Genomic DNA, 10,825 nt, shown 5'->3' on the forward strand with positions numbered 1-10,825 from the left:
CAATTAGATCCCACCTGTGTATTTTGGCTTTTGTTGCCATTGCTTTTGGTGTTTTAGTCATGAAGTCCTTGCCCATGCCTATGTCCTGAATGGTACTGCCTAGGTTTTCTTCTAGGGTTTTTATGGTTTTAGGTCTAACATTTAAGTCTTTTAATCCATCTTCAATTAATTTTTGTAAAAGGTGTAAGGAAGGGATCCAATTTCAGCTTCCTACATATGGTTAGCCAGTTTTCCCAACATCATTTATTAAATAGGGAATTTTTTCCCCATTTCTTGTTTTTGTCTAGTTTGTCAAAGATCAGATGGTTGTAGATGTATGGTGTTATTTCTGAGGCCTCCATTCTGTTCCATTGGTCTATATATCTGATTTGGTACCAGTACCATGCTGTTTTGGTTACCGTAGCCTTGTAATATAATCTGAAGTCAGGTAGCCTGATGCCTCCAGTTTTGTTCTTTTTGCTTAGGATTGTCTTGGCAATGCGGGCTCTGTTTTGGTTCTATATGAACTTTAAAGTAGTTTTCTCCAATTCTGTGAAGAAAGTCATTGGTAGCTTGATGGGTAGCTTCCTATCCATGAGCATGGAAAGTTTTTCCATTTGTTTGTGTGCTCTTTTATTTCCTTGAGCAGTGCTTTGTAGTTCTCCTTGAAGAGGTCCTTCACATCCCTTGTAAGGTGGATTCCTAGGTATTTTATTCTCTTTGTAGCAATTGTGAATGGGAGTTCACTCATGTTTTGGCTCTCTCTTTGTTATTGGTGTAGAGGAATGCTTGTGATTTTTGCACATCGATTTTGTATCCTGAGACTTTGCTGAAGTTGCTTATCAGCTTCAGGAGTTTTTGGGCTGAGACAATGGGGTTTTCTAAATATACAATCCTGTCATCTGCAAACAGGGGCAATTTGACTTCCTCTTTTCCTAATTGAATACCCTTTATTTCTTTCTCTTGCCTGACTGCCCTGGCCAGAACTTCCAACACAATGTTGAATAGGAGTGGTGAGAGAGGGCATCCTTGTCTTGTGCCGGTTTTCAAAGGGAATGCTTCCAGTTTTTGTCCATTCAGTATGATACTGGCTGTGTGTCTGTCATAAATAGCTCTTATTATTTTGAGATACCTTCCATCAATACCTAGTTTATTGAGTTTTTAGCTTGAAGGGGTGTTGAATTTTGTCAAAGGCCTTCTCTGCATCTATTGAGATAATCATCTGGATTTTGTCGTTAGCTCTGTTCATGTGATGGATTACATTTATTGATTTGCATATGTTGAACCAGTCTTGCATCCAAGGATGCAACTGACTTGGTCATGGTGGATAAGCTTTTAGATGTGCTGCTGGATTCTGTTTGCCAGTATTTTACTGAGGATTTTCGCATCTATGTTCATCAGGAATATTGGTCTAAAATTCTGTTTTTTGTTGTGTTTCTGCCAGGCCTTTGGTATCAGGATGATGCAGCCAGGACTATTTGATGTTTTAATAATCCCTCACTTGTCTACCTGTAACCATCCCTGCTCCCTTTCTGCCAATCAGCCACACCACCAACAGTGCAATTATTTTTCCTGAAGGCAAAATCCCTTAAAGTTCTCTCTTGTCTAGAGAAGAGCCTAGAAGCCATTTGTGATCTGATTCCTGTTCATCTTTTCAACATCAGTTACTATTATCCGTCAGCCTCCCCTCTCAGCTTATGTTTTACAGTAAGTACTTAGAGTTCCCAAAATGAAAAATAAAAAGGTTCCTTTTCCATACTAATATGACTAGGTATGCTGCAACGGTTTCTCTTTTTGGAATGCCTTTCTCATGTTCCCACCCTCACATCTGTCTGGAAGACTGTTCCTCCTCCTAGAAGACTCAATATCAATCACCTCATTTTCTATAATATCTTCCCTGACATCCACCACAACCCCAAGCAGACTGGATCACACCCACCTTCACACCATTACTGCACCCTGTGCATATGGCTATCGGAGGACTGAGCACTCTGTAATGTACTCAATTTTGTGCATCTCTCTTCCTACCAGAGAGAGAGCAACTTGAGTTCTTTTTACCCTTGATAGTCTGAGCAGTGCCTGGCACATGGTAGTTGTTGAATGTATGTTTACCAAAGAAAAAGAATCAACAATCAAAACCACTAGAACAGGTCTTTGTCTTCTTAGCCACATATCATCCTATAATACCACAGTTCTTGATTTTTGTAATGGAAATGTTAGATGGGAACTCTTAAAATGAGACTGAGAACTTTAGGCTTCTTCTGCTGCTCTACTTCAAAGTGGTAGAACATTCAACTTTCTCCAGAGCTCCAGTTTGCATATCCAGTCTATTGAGTATTTCCTACTTGATGGGTTGCCCTCAGCTTAAACTCAATGTAATTTAACAAAATTGTTATGAATTGATTATGTCTCCCTCTAATTTATATGTTAACACTCTAATCCCTCATGTATTTAGATGTGAGAGGTGATTTGGTCATGAAGGTGGAACCATAATAGATGGAATTAGTGTCATTATAAGAAGAGACACAGGGAAATAATCTCTTTTTCCACCATGTGAAGACACGTTGAGAATGTGGCTGTCTGCAAACCAGGAAGAGGACACTCAACAGGAATCAAATCCACCAGTACCTTTATCTTGGACTTCCCAGCCTCCAGAATTGTGAGAAACCAAAGTCTGTTGTTTAAGCCACATAATTTATGGTATTCTGTTTTAGCAGCCTGATGTAAGACACTCATCCTCCTTCATTCCAAAATACTACACCCCACAAAAAGGTTCTCCTAATTCCACTATTTCTCTTCATGGTTCAGCATTTTCCAAGTCACTCAAAAGCCAAAACTGAGAGCTGCCTCAGCCTTCTCCCTCTGTCTTGCTTCCCATAACCAACACCAAATGTAGCACCTCTTTTCCCTTCCCAATTCCACTGCCCTTGCTCAGGACTCTTACTTTGGTCCTGGATTTCTATAATCATCTTTTAACCCATATTCTTAGAATAAGCTTTTAATTTAAAAAAATTAATCATTCAATACATAAGCACACCATTATTATAAAAATATGAAGTATATAATATGGATAATTATAGTCCCCCTTGTAACTTAAGTCTCAGTCCTAGCCCAGAAAATAATTTTCCAATTTTAATATGCATCTGAACAATAGAAACACTCAAGTGCCTACTATGTGCCAGGCACTATTTAAAGCACTTTAAATAGATTAATTTATTTAATTCTCACATCATACAACCCTAGGGGTCATGTAAAATTATCTCTATTTTCCATACAATGAAAAAAAACACTGAGGCGATTAAGTATCTTGCCTGAAGTCACACAGCCAGTAATTAACTATTCATTTACTTAAACACATATTTATATGCATATAAGATTTGACATATACATATGTATATGTTTTAGGCTTTTTTTCCCATTTTACACAAAAGGGATAGCTGTATGTGTATTTTCTTTGTATTTTCACTTAACAACATACCTTCTGTATCTTTCCATGTTGGTAGGTATAAATTTACCTCATTCTTTTTAACTGCAATGTGTTATTACAAAGTATGATATAGCATAATTTATTTATCCAATTCACTATTGATGAATATTTATGTTGTCTTCAATTTTTCACTACTGGAAAAAAATGATGCGATGCATATCTCTGCACATAAATCAGAGCACCCATGTGTGAAGAGATCTATAGCATAATTTGTAGAAATAGCACTGCTGGTATTTCTATTTTTAATTCCAATACATTCTGCCAAAATATCTCCAAAAAGGCTGTGCCAATTTACATCCTCACTAACAATATATAAAGGTGCCTATTTCCCTAAGCACTTGCCAACACTGAGTATTATCCATCATTTTAATTTTTAACAATCTGATGGGTTCTTTGATGCCTTTTAACAGTCTAGGATCTCTTTGGTGCTGTAACTTGTATTTCTCAAAATCCATATGCCGTTGATCATCTTTTCAGATGTTTATTAGACAACTGTATTTTTTTTCTGAGAATTCCTACTCATATCCTTTGCCCAATTTTCTCTTGGACTGTTTGTCTTTTTTATGTTTATTTGCTGACTATTTTGCATGTTAGCAATTTTGATACTTTGGTATATATGTTGCAAATAAAATTTTCACAGTCTGTGACTGACTTTTACATTTTGTCTATGGGTCTGTAATTATAACAGTTTTAAAAATCATGCAGTAAATCTTATCAGTCTTTTCCTTTATCGAGTCTAGGTGTTGTGTCTTGCTTAGGAAGGTCTTTCCCACTCTAAGATTAAGTATATTTTTCGACAGTTTTTACAAACATTTTTAGTGTTGCTTGGTTTATAAAATTTAGCACGAGTCCACCTGAAATATATTGCTGTATATGGCATAAGGAAAGGCTAAACCTATCCCATACCAACAGACAAATAGATAACCAATTACTCTAATGTCTTTAAACAGTACAACCCTCTAGTCACTGATTAGAAGTGTAGTATATAATGGAGGTAACACTCTTCATACACTAAATTTCCAAGTTGGTTTGTAACTACACTCTCTCTTCTGCTCCATGGTTCTATTTATGTATTCCTGTGCCAAGATTTCATGTTTTAATTGCTATAATTTTAAAGTCGCTTAGGATAGCTAGAAAATCATCCTCCCCCTTAGCCCCATGTGTTTAAAAAATTATGGCTATTTACTCTTGACTTTATCTTCCAAGGGAATGTTAGAATAGGCTAGTCAAGTTCCATAAAATATCTTATTGGAATTTAGCATAGTATTGCATCAAATTTATAAATTAAAAATTACCATCTTTACCACACTGAATCTTAGAATTAATCTTTAAATACCAATTCAATAACATAACATCCTGCTACAATTTTTTTCCAACTGACATTGGGATAAAGATAAAGCTCTTCAGTGTCTAGTTTTCAAATCCCACCTCCCAAATTTGGTTTAAACTAGCCATTTCATCAAATTGATTTCCCTTATTTTTCATCCACAAAGTTTTTCAAACTAGTATACTGACTATATCCTAAATAATCCTTCATTCCCTGTGCTAGAGATGCTATGCAATTAGGAAAGGGATAAAGCAGTTACATTCTTTGTCTACACATCTTCACTTTGAAGTGCTAACATTCTGGGTCTATCCAAGATCCATCATTACCCTTTAACAAGGCAAGAATAGGTATACTTTTCCTTATTAACTTAAACAGATTTGAGTTTGCAGGGGGAAAAAAATAGAGCTTTTCTATGATTAAATAATCTATGACAAAACAGTCATCCCTCAGTATCTGCTGGGGATTGGCTGCAGGATGCCCACACCCCTGCCATAGGATACCAAAATCTGCACATACTCAAGATCTACAATTGACCCTGTGAAAACAGCAGAACCAGCAGAACCAGGAAACTGGCATATAGAAAAAGTTTGCCCTCCGTATCTGCAGATTGCCCATCCGGAGACTATTGTTTGGTTGCAGATATGGAGCTTGCAGATACAGAGGGCAAACTGTATTTATTGAAAAAAAAAAATCAGCCTGGAAGTGGATCTCCACACAGTTCAAATCCGTGTTGTTCAAGGGGCAACTGTACATTGTTTTTTTGTCATTCATGTGAAAGAGAACTTGGTGTTGAGCAACGAAACAGATAATGGGATCTGAAACTTGAGGAGGCCTCACTGGGTCCAAACTCTCAACATGCAGGAAAGAATTCATGCAGTCTTTGACAGATGGGTAAATATTAGAAAGAAGTGAGAAAAGGTTAGAAGAACTGAGATAACACTACCTGAGAAGAGAAGACTAAAATTAAACTGAAAAATGTTTCAGGTATGTGTTAAAACTCGGAGGAGTAAGAAGTCTGGGAGCGGCTGCATTACAGCAAAGCCACCACACTGAGGGAGCAGAGGATCAGAAATGACAAAGGGTCAGGGTGGCCACACGAGGGTAGTAGAGAGCAGGTTAACAGAGAGACCTTGGTAAAAGTGAAAAAAAGTTATTGGAACTGAAAATCTAGATCCAAGCAGTGCTTTATACTCGGAGAGTGAACACAGGGCAAGATTCTATGGTACACTCAGAGAAACAGAGGAACATCTCCCTGCTCTAAGGTGAAGAGGTCACAGGGAAAGGTAGTAACAAACCTGTATTGAGTTCTATGTTAGGAGTTTTACATAAATGTCCTCATTTGATAATCTTTACAAGCCTACAAGATAGACAATAACAATGTCTGATGTTTAACAAATGAAAAGACTGATCGCAAATGACATAAGTGGCACAGCTGGTATTTAAGCCCAGATGAGTCCACTTTCTAAATCCATGCTTTCTCACTCTTTGCACTCTTCTGCCTTTCCAATGAGTCAGAAATGTCTCCTTGGAGCTGGGCCCAGAACCTGGTTAACTTTCTCAGAGCAGCACACACAGTCATTCCTAGGCTTTCATAGTCCACATGAAAACAAGCTATGGCCTTTTGTGAACATAGCGAGAAAACTAAATTTATCTGCATCCATTCTTGGCTTAGCCACAGGAATAGCAGCAGCAGTCACCAGCCTCACAGGTATGGGCACACAGGCACAGCCGTCCACAAGGAAGCCCTGGGACTGGAAACTGGTGGCAAACCTCAACAGATGTCACCTTGCTGGGGAATACTACTTGCAGTGATAGCAAGCTCTGGGATTTTAAGGTTTAAAAAGATATTAAGACCAAAATGCATCACAAGAAACAGATTAAAATAATCTGAAAAGAAACAGACTAAAAACAAAAAATAGTAAAAAACATACAAGAGGGCATGGGATAGCATATCATAGCATATCATGTTCAACTCATGACCATCAGCCATAGCCTCACTCACCTACTGGACCTGTTCTGAACACAACTATTTAAGTGAAAAGGATCAGAGAAAAAGTACTAAAATGACAAAAGAACTGGCAGAAGGTTAAGAATTAGGACATTTCACCTAATGTAGAGGAGGTTAAGGGGCAATTTAATAACAGTCTTAAATCCTCTAGAGGGACATTATATAGGGGCTCATAAAAAGAAAGAGATGTCTTCTTTCATAAACCAGAGGAAAAAGTCTTAAATGGCAGTGGGGGATTTACTTTGTACCTAAGACAAAAGTTCTTACTTGTAAAAATCAAAGTGTAAAATCAAAGAATGTGATCGCTCTTCTCCAAATCAACCAGCATTTAATAAGCACCCATTATGTGCCAGGTACTGATATGTGCAGTAGCCCCTAAGTACTGGCAACTCGACTTTGATCAAAGTTGACAGTGGAATTTACATTTACTGGGAGAAGGAATAAAGACAATAATAAACGAAAGATAAATTATTAGGAAAATAGCAGAAAATGACAAGTGATTGCAAGGGAATGAGACGGCCTCTCTGAGGAAGTTAATTTAGGCTGAGATGTGAAAGCAGAAGTGGCTTAGCATGAAGCAGGCAGGAGTGTTCTGGTTCAGAAGGAAGAGCCAGTGCAAAGGCATAGAATGGGAATGGCCTTGGTGTGGTGGAGATCATAAAAAATAAATAAATAAAAAAAGAAAGAGAAAAAAAAAACAAAAACGGATACTGTGGCTATGGGGTTACATGAGGTTAGACAGACAGGCAAAGGCCAGATTACATAGGATCTTACAAACAAGGTCAGCAATTGCTGGAGAGGAAGAGTCAAGAAAATTATTTGTTGAAAGATTCAGTGATACTTTTTGGTTTTACACCTTAACACAACTGTGTTCTGATGAGCTACTTACACATATGGTTCCCTCAGGAGTTAATGAGCTCTTGTTAGTAGACCCCCAGGCTATGGTGGGTTACTTCTCAGGATTGTCAGGGCACAGGAATCACCTGGGAGCACCTGTTAGCACTATGGTCAGGAATCTTTATTATTAAACTAGAACCAGCATATCCTAAGTATCTGTATGATTTGTAACAGGTGGCTCCAGGTAACTGTTTGGATCAGGCACAGATGGGTATGCTGGTTTGCTGGCATGACCAAGAATTTTAGAGACACACCTAAATTAAGATCTCAGCTCCACCAGTGAAGGTGTGACTTGTAGGAAGTTACAAAATTTCTGAGCCTCCTTTTCCTCATCTGTAAAATGAGAATAATACTACCTACTAGTCATAGGGTTGTGCATAAGACTAAATGATAGAGCATAAGCAAGGTGCTAAGTGCACAGTAGGCACTCCATTAATGCTGAATAAATAAATACATGCATGAACATAGGAAACCTATGCGTAAATAAAAAACTAAATATATTCACATTCACTCTTTGTAATGCTTGTTGTTTTGAGCCTGCAATGTTCCTTACCGCCAGAGAGAGCCCAAGATCTCAGAGAATGAAGGTAGGATCCTGGATAAGAAAAAAACCTCCACATTCTGTCTTCTACTTAGCCTTTCTTCTTCTCTTTCCTCCCATTCAATTGGCCTAGCTATTCTGACTCACCACCCCCTACCCCTTTCCCACCTCTACCCTCCCCTGAAACAGAAAAACAAAACAAAACAAAAAAAACTCACTTGGCTTTCCTCCCCCTCCAATCTGCCCTGGAGATGACCCCCAGCTGGTTGCCAGGGAGATGGTCTGGGTAACAGGTGCTACTGAGGGAAGGCTGTTTCTGTCAGGAACTGCTTAGGGTGACCAACCATCCCAGTTTGCTCAGGACTTTCCCGATGTTAACACTGAAAGTCCTGAAAAACGACTCAGTCCCTGGCAAACTGGGACAGAGCTCATAATCCTCCGCGCTTTACTCTTCAAAACCTTATGTCGCTGCACACAGTTGTCAGCATCTGTGTGCCCTACAGCATTGTCCACACTGCGTATTGGTGTCTGGGTCCTGTAACTGCATTCTGTGTGCTATCTCTACCTTACCCATAGGAGCTAAAACAGGACCACACTCACTGGGTCCTATTTAATGTCATGGTACTGGATTTGGGTCTCCAGAAGGGTCAGGTTTCTGTATCAAATGATGTGTATCCCACCAATCCATCCATCCACTACTGCCAGAGTTATCGCTCTAAAATGTAAATCTGGCACTGACATTTCCCTGCTTAAAATCCTTCCGTGACTCCTTGTCTGCAGAATAAAGAGCAATCTCTAGCATAAACTCCTTTCAAAATTTAGCTGCAACTAACCATGCTGCTTCCTGTTTTACTGTTTTTGCATACGCCATACCCTCTTTTGTAATGTCTTTCATCCCTTAAACCTGCCCCACATCTAGTCTTAAGGTTTTTCACAGATTTACTCTTTGCCTCCTTTCTTCTCTCACTGTGTCTTACATATAATTTTACTGTAGCACTTATCACATGATGTAGTGATTATGTGTTTGCAAGCCTATCTTCTCTACTGGGCTATGAGTTCCTTGAAGGTAGATTTCATGACTTACTCATCTTTGTATTCTCAGGTGACTAGCACCAGACGTTGACATTTTGTTGTAGCATTTTTTAACGTCCACTTCTATTTCATGATTCTGAAAAGAAAACCATGACTGTCAGATTGGTCTTAATTACCAAGTATTTTGCATCCCCCAAATACTATCCTAGCCCCAACCCTTGCATCATCCTTCACAGCTAAAATGAGTCTCAAAAATGGAGTGGTAATTGGGAATAAGGGTAAGACCACCCACTGAATGTTTTATTTTATATATTTTTAAAAGCTAGGAGCTTATAAATTTTTTTAATAGGCTGCAACAAAACATCCAGGTCAAAACAATTTCAACTAGCACTATGCAGGCACATAGACACGCAAAAAATAAAATGAAATAAATCGCCAGGCGTGTTGGCTCACGCCTGTAATCCCAGCACTTTGGGAGGCTGAGGCAGGTGGATCAACTGATGTCAGGAGTTCGAGACCAGCCTGACCAACATGGTGAAACCCCCTCTCTACTAAAAATACAAAAATTCGCCCTGCGTGGTGGCATCCATGTGTAATCCCAGCTACTTGGGAGGCTGAGGCAGGAGAATCTCTTGAACCCAGGGGGGCAGAGGTTGCAGTGAGTCGAGATTGCACCATTGTACTCCAGCCTGGGCAACAGAGTGAGACTCCATCTCAAAAATGATAATAATAATAAATAGATTTTTAATAAATAAGTAGTAAATAATAAAATAAAACAATAAATTAATGAATAAATTAATGATCAAGAAGTTCTGTTCTGGACATAATAACTTTTTGTGTTCTTATATACAAACACATTTGTTTCCCAGGCATGATATAAAATTATAAGACTCTTGCTTGATTTTGTTTATACTAACAAATACATCAGAATGACACTGCTCAGAAACTTTCTAGAACTCCTATTTGGTAACTGCCTTAAGAAGCAACAAATAAATCAGCTTAAAAATCATTTACTATTACTTTATAGCCAAGTCTTGTCTCTTATATTACACAATATGAACCACCAACTTATCCATAAGGCTTGAATCTCAAAGATGTCTGGCTATTTTTTAAATTAAAAGCCGAACACAAAGGATAAACATTCTCCACAACTGAAGTTATGCAAAGGACTGTGGCAGGTTCTAAAGTCAATTCCAAAAGTTACAAAACGTACTTCAAGTAAGTGGATGAAAATATTTGTATATTAGGATCAGTTACTTTATTTTGGGCATATTATATCAGTGTGATCACATGCACATGTAGCTACAGGGGGTATGCCAATGAAGTCTAGTTATATGCATGTATGTGCTTCTGGGAATAAAATGACTTGTCAAGCCTATGTATTTATAGATATATCATTTGGGATTACCTCAGAATTAACTAAGAATCTATACATTTTCAGTTTCTACACAAAGCACTCGGATAAATGAGATTCACGAAATATCATTCCTGCCCTCAAAGAGCACAGGAAGGAGAAAAACATAGACAAATCATTGCAACACAGTGAAAGAAGTG

This window comes from Mandrillus leucophaeus, unplaced genomic scaffold (genome assembly GCF_000951045.1).
Source record: "Mandrillus leucophaeus isolate KB7577 unplaced genomic scaffold, Mleu.le_1.0 Scaffold1034, whole genome shotgun sequence".
Classification (NCBI taxonomy): Eukaryota; Metazoa; Chordata; class Mammalia; order Primates; family Cercopithecidae; genus Mandrillus; species Mandrillus leucophaeus.